Source organism: Theropithecus gelada, chromosome 3 (assembly GCF_003255815.1).
Source record: "Theropithecus gelada isolate Dixy chromosome 3, Tgel_1.0, whole genome shotgun sequence".
Lineage (NCBI taxonomy): Eukaryota > Metazoa > Chordata > Mammalia > Primates > Cercopithecidae > Theropithecus > Theropithecus gelada.
Window position 1 is genome coordinate 129,293,214 of NC_037670.1, and position 6,212 is coordinate 129,299,425.

Genomic DNA, 6,212 nt, shown 5'->3' on the forward strand with positions numbered 1-6,212 from the left:
TTTTTTTTTGAGACGGAGTCTTGCTCTGTCACCCAGGCTGGAGTGCAATGGCGCAATCTTGGCTCACTGCAACCTCTGCCTTCTGGGTTCAAGCCATTCTCCTGCCTCAGCCTCCCGAGTAGCTGGGATTACAGGTGCCTGCTACCACACCCAGTTAATTTTTTTTTGTATTTTTAGTAGAGACGGGGTTTTGTCATGTTGGCCAGTCTGGTCTCGAACTCCTGACCTCAGGTGATCCACCCACCTCGGCCTCCCAAAGTACTGGGATTACAGGTGTGAGCCACTGCGCCCAGCCTCAGACTGGGTTTTTTAAGCACAGAAGGAATTAATACTGGGAAGTTGGTGCTCATGAAATAGTTGGAAGTACTGAAGGAACAAGCATATAGGCTGGAGCCTTCTGGAATGTCTACCTGAATGCCACAGAACAGACCCTCATTCCCCTCCCTCCAGGAGCCACAACTTTGGCCCAGATTAGTGGGCTGGAGGGTCAGGAGGCTGTCACTGGAGCTATTGAGCTCATGAACACACTGAAGTGGCTGCACTCCAGAAATGTGGAAGTTGGAATGAAGAGCCACCACTGCTGCCACCAACATGAAGCTTGACCAAGCAAGCCAAGAAAAGATGGCCAACAGCCTCTGCCTTCCTTCTGCCTTCTGCGACGCAATTGGTGAGCTGCACATCCACAACTTCAAGTGAGTCTGGGAAATGCAGTTAAGCTTTCTAGCCTCTCTAAGCTTTCAACTGTTACAGAAAGGAGGAGACTGGAATAAATGCTGAGTGCCAATTTCTAACACAAGTAGTAATTATAATGGGGTGAGTGTTATCTCGCATTGGTTCAGGGGTAATCTTGTGTTGGCTCTGTTCATCTCCACCAAGATCAAGGGCAGGGCTTATTCTCCCTTCCTTAAACCATCAGGTCACTAGGGGTTCAGGGCCTTACCTACCTTCTCAAGAGTTAATGAGCATTCCAGGATGTTGTAAGGAAGGACTGTTCATATGGAAGAGGGAGGACACAAACCCAACATTTTGCTCTGACTGTTAGCCAATAGACAATGTCCTGGCTGTTGCTTGCTGTCAGGCATAAGTCCTCACTAGACACCTACCAGAAGGCAACTAACACAATGGTCTGGCATAGGCAAAGGGGCTTACTCAAACGTAGGCTGGCACTCAGTTCCAGCCCTCTCCTCCTGTCCCCACCACCTCTCTGTCTTATCACTTCCCTTATATCTCCCCTCATCCCTCAGCCTAGAGAATATTTTTCTAACCTAGGTAAGCAGCTTTGCTGTTATTCCTGATGTTTTCTCCTAAATCTTTTACCAATTTTTTCTCTCCAGTTCACTAAGGATCTAGACCAGTGGTTTTCAAACTGCAGCCTACATCTGAGTCACCTGGAGGGCTTGTTAAAACACAGAACGTGGAGCCCAACCCCCAGAGGTGCTGATTCAGTAGGTCTGGCGTAGGGCCCAAGAATTTGCCTTTCTGAAAAGTATCCAGGTGATGCTGATGTGGTCTGGAGACCATACTTTGAGAACCACTGGCCCAGGCTTTTGAAACTGAAAAACAGTGCTTTCTGCTTGTAAGACCCATCTCTTAGATAGGAGCAAAGAAAGGTTTGTCTCTTCAAATGGGGAGATGGAATAGAAGGAAAAAAATCTAGAAGAAAAAATCAAAATCAATGTTTTAAAAATAGTATTCTAGCATTCAGGAGTGATAATATAACCTCTTTCTTATGCCTTTAATATCTGGAAGAGAGAAGCTTGAGTATTTGAAAAATCTTGCTCCTGGATGGTGCAAAATAATGTCTCATTTTCCCCTTGAGTCTTTTGTCTTTGCCAAATCTATCTTAGAGAACAAAAAGGAGCAAGTCCTTCCTCCCTGCTTTTCCTCTGTCTCCTCTTCTCTTTCCTTATGATGCTTCGGTCTCTTCTCTTACCCCTTGGCTCACCCCTCTGTCTTGATTTTTCTCACTCTGTGTTCCTAGCTGTCAGTCACTTGGAGCTATCCAGTGTTCTCCCAAGTAGAGTGGCTTAAGCTACTACTTTCAGACTGTGCTGAGTGATATACATACAATGCCTCGCTGACAATCCTGCGGGATGGTATTTTGCTTCTCATTTCACAGATGAGGAAACAGATGCTCAGAGAGATCACACTGCTAGGAACTGGTGAATCCAGAATTTGAGTCCAGTTTGTTTAGCTCCCAGTCCCAGGTCCTTCCCACATGTTCATGATCTTGTGTTCTTTCGCATCGCCAGCCCACAGGACAAAAACCTTGTCATGCTCAGGGTCAGGCTGTGGCCCCAGCTGTGGGCTGAGGGGAGTGGGTGGACGTGGGGCAGGGAGCTGAAAGAACACCTGAGAGACAGCATTTAAGTGAGACATGGCTTTATTCAGCAGCCCCTTTACAGGATCAGTGTTACATTTATACACTACATAGACAATAGTGGCTGAGAGCCAGGTGGTGAGCTTCTCTGTGTTATGTCTACATGGCTATGATTATATAAGACACGGGACTGTGCGCTTGCGCCCCAATCTCACTGAGTCATTTAGGCTGTTTACCTCGACCTATGCCTGCTGCTTTATGCCTGTTCGGCTGCAGCACAGCCACGTTCCTTACAGACCTTCAGATAGAGATTTGCAATGAGTGCACTGAAAGGGACTCCATTTCAGATGCCAATCTCTGGGCCAAATCTTTGTGGGATACTTCATTCACAGTAGGAACTGCAGGACCACTGCTTCCACTGGAGCATTAGTGTGTGAGTGTGTGTGTGTGTGTGTGTGTGTGTGTGTGTTTTCATATCTGGGACATTCTTTTTGAAAATGAACATGGTGGGAAATTACGGTCTCACCCCTCAAAATCTGACCAAATTCTCAGCAAACCCCAGATTGATAGGTCGTAGGAAAGAAGCATGTTATTTTTGGCAGAAATACTCTTAGTCTGGCAGTAAATTTCTTAAAACATAAAAATGCCTTTTAACTTCCTGTTTTTGTCCTCCTTTTGTTGATTTTTGAGCATTTCTTCCCAAGCAAGGAATTGTGTAACAAGATTTGAAAATTACCAAACTTTATTCTGTTAGTTTTCTTTGTTTCCTTTTCTATGTTTCTGTATACCTTATCTGCTTTAAACTTTAAACTCAAGGATTAAAGTGACTCTAAAGCACTTCGGAATGATCCAGGAACCACGTGGGGCTGGATAACAGTTTCCTAGAGCAAAGTGACAAGCCCTGAAAAGCTTACTGTAGGCCACTGAGTTCATACATGACCTCCTGTCAGTGGTTAGATAAGCTGTGAACCTAGGAACATGGATGCCAGTGATAACTGATCCTCACTCTTCTTCCTAGACAAAGTTTCAGACCCTGTGTCTTTCTGGGCATCTTCAAAAACTTCCATTCCCCATTTGCCATTAAGTCAGACTCATGCAGTAGTTAGGAGCTGTAGACCCTAGAGGTAAACAGCTTCCTCCAGATCCTGGTTCTGCCTCTTCCTAGCTGTGTGATCTTGGGCAAATTACTTAACCTCTCTAGGGCTCAATTTCCTTACCTGTAAAATGGAAATAAAGCACATTCTTCCAGGCCGGGCATGGTGGCTCATGCCTGTAATCCCAGCACTTTGAGAGGCCAAGGAGGGCGGATCATGAGGTCAGGAGTTCGAGACCAGCCTGGCCAACATGGTGAAACCCCATCTCTGAAAAAACAAAAAAAAGCAAAAATTAGCTGGGTACAATAGTGCACACCTGTAATCCCAGCTACTCAGGAGGCTGAGGCAGGAGAATTGCTTGAACCCGGGAGGCGGAGGTTGCAGTGAGCTGAGATCACCTTAAATCAGGAGTTCAAGACCAGCCTGGCCAACATCTCTACTAAAAACACATAAAAAAATTAGCCAGGCATGGTGTTGTGCGCCTGTAATGCCAGCTAGTTAGGGGGCTGAGACAGGAGAATTGCTTGAATCCAGGAGGCGGAGGTTGCAGTGAGCCGAGGTCACGCCGCTGCACTCCAGCCTGGGTATCACAGCGAGACTCCGTTTCAAAAAAAAAGAAAAAAAAAAACAGCAAAAAAACTAAACTAAAGTTGCTATTCTTGTCATGAATTTGCTTTTGTCTTGTGGTGTCAATTAGATCACAATTATGTGAATATATCTGTGAACATCTTCCTGGCTTCTAGACTGGTAAATGAACTCAGAAAGTCCTGGTCCTTACCAAAGATGGGTGGTAGTAGCAATTCCTCCAACAATTTGCCCCTTATCAGCAACATGTGTCATCCTTTTAGTTAGGCCTCCTTTGCTGCTCCATGTCACAGATTAAAACACAGAGGCAAAAGTCAAAGGTTAAAATACCTAGCTTGTCTTCAAAAGGCCTGCTGTGAAATGTGGGCTTCCATGGTTCCAATCTACTCAAGGTGGCTTGGAAGCCATGAAACCTCAATCTTGCTGGGCGCGGTGGCTCACGCCTGTAATCCCAGCACTTTGGGAGGCCGAGGCGGGCGAATCACGAGGTCAGGAGATCGAGACCATCCTGGCTAACATGGTGAAACCCCGTCTCTACTAAAAATGCAAAAAATTAGCCGGGCGAGGCGGCGGGCGCCTGTAGTCCCAGCTACTCGGGAGGCTGAGGCAGGAGAATGGCGTGAACCCGGGAGGCGGAGCTTGCCGTGAGCCGAGATCGCGCCACTGCACTCCAGCCTGGGCGACTAAGCGAGACTCTGTCTCAAAAAAAAAAAAAAAAAAAAAAAAAGAAACCTCAATCTTGGCTCTGCCATTAACTAGCTGTGTGACACAGGACAAGTCACTTCACTTCTCTGAGCTTTAGGTCTCAATAGTAAAATAAAAGGCTTGAGCCAGAACCCTGTGACGTGGGGCTCCCTAGATCTCGAGGTAACCTGTAGACATCTCAGTGAGCTGACAGAGGTCTGCACTGAGGTATAAACTTTGATATTGTCAGCCATTTCTACTGACAGTGAAGCCAGATGAAGTAGTAGAAGCATAAATAGGAGAGGCAGAGACGACCAGTTTTCTTTTTTTTTCTTTTTTCTTGAGACGGAGTCTCACTCTTGTCGCCCAGGCTGGAGTATAATGGTGCAATCTCAGCTCACTGCAACCTCTGCCTTCTGGGTTCAAGCAATTCTTCTGCCTCACCCTCCCAAGTAACTGGGAGTACAGGCTCCTGCCACCATGCCCAGCTAATTATTTTTTATTTTTAGTAGAGATGGGGTTTCACCACTTTGGCCAGGCTGGTCTCGAACTTCCGATCTCCGGTGATCTGCCCACCTCAGCCAGCCCCTGAAAGTGCTGGGATTACAGGCATGAACCACCATGCCCCTGCCAGAGAAGACCAGTTTTCTAATGAATGGTGTCCAAAGGCTGGGCCCAGACCCAAGGCCTGTAGGGAGGCAACATAGCTGAAATCTGCACAGTCCCTTTGACAAACATACCATGTGTGGGACAGATGAAGGGGCAAAGGAACCTTGAGAACCCTTGGCCAGTGGTTAAGAGTATTTACCTGGCATCAGCAAGATCTAGTCTAGGTTCAGCTTAAAGCCGTGCTATTTACTCTTTGCGTGATCTTGAGCAAGTCAACCTCTCCCAGCCTCAGTTTCTACAAGTGTCGTGGTCATAATTAAATGAATTTAAGTAGTGATATACTTAAGACAGTTCCTGAGACAGACTGAGCTCTTAACTGCCATTAATTACTGCTATCAATGTGAATATTCGAGCAGCACCAGCTAATGGGAAGGAGGAGGATCCAGGATTGTGTGGGTGGGTGAGAGCAAGCGGGGAACTAACCTGGCTGGCTAGACTGGCTCTGGGAAAGGTAACCAGGTGGGCTGAGTAGATAAGGCAAGCTAGGATCTGGTTCAGTTGATTATCAGTATCTTCAGGGGGCAAAGTAAGCAGCTGGAATGACTGTGAGAGAGTCAGGATAGTAGACCAAAGTCAGGAAGGAGTCATGGCTCTTGAGCAATTGACTTAATCCAAGCAGAGCCCCAGCCAGTAGGGACTGAGGAAGGCTGGAGAGGAAAGTATATTGGCAAAGAGGAAGACAGGGTGATTGAATCTCAGCTGATGGGCTGCGTCCAGTCCTAATAAGGGAAACTGAGGCACAAGGGCATCCTGATGAACTAAGTCACTGCAAAGTGGACTGTCAAATAGAGGAAGGAAGGGGAGAAAAGGCTGTGATGAAGTAGACTTCGAACTCTCAGAGCTCTGTTGTAGCCCGGGAG

The 6,212-nt window shown here is 46.7% G+C and overlaps 1 long non-coding RNA gene across 1 annotated transcript in view; it reads left to right on the forward strand.

The window, feature by feature from the left end:
- LOC112620310 overlaps positions 1-788 on the forward strand; it is a 21,337-nt gene extending 20,549 nt beyond the window's left edge. Inside the window, exon 2 of the long non-coding RNA XR_003118507.1 lies at positions 451-788. This is a non-coding gene — a long non-coding RNA (uncharacterized LOC112620310). The remainder of the gene's footprint in view (positions 1-450) is intronic.
- The last annotated feature ends 5,424 nt before the right edge of the window (positions 789-6,212 follow it).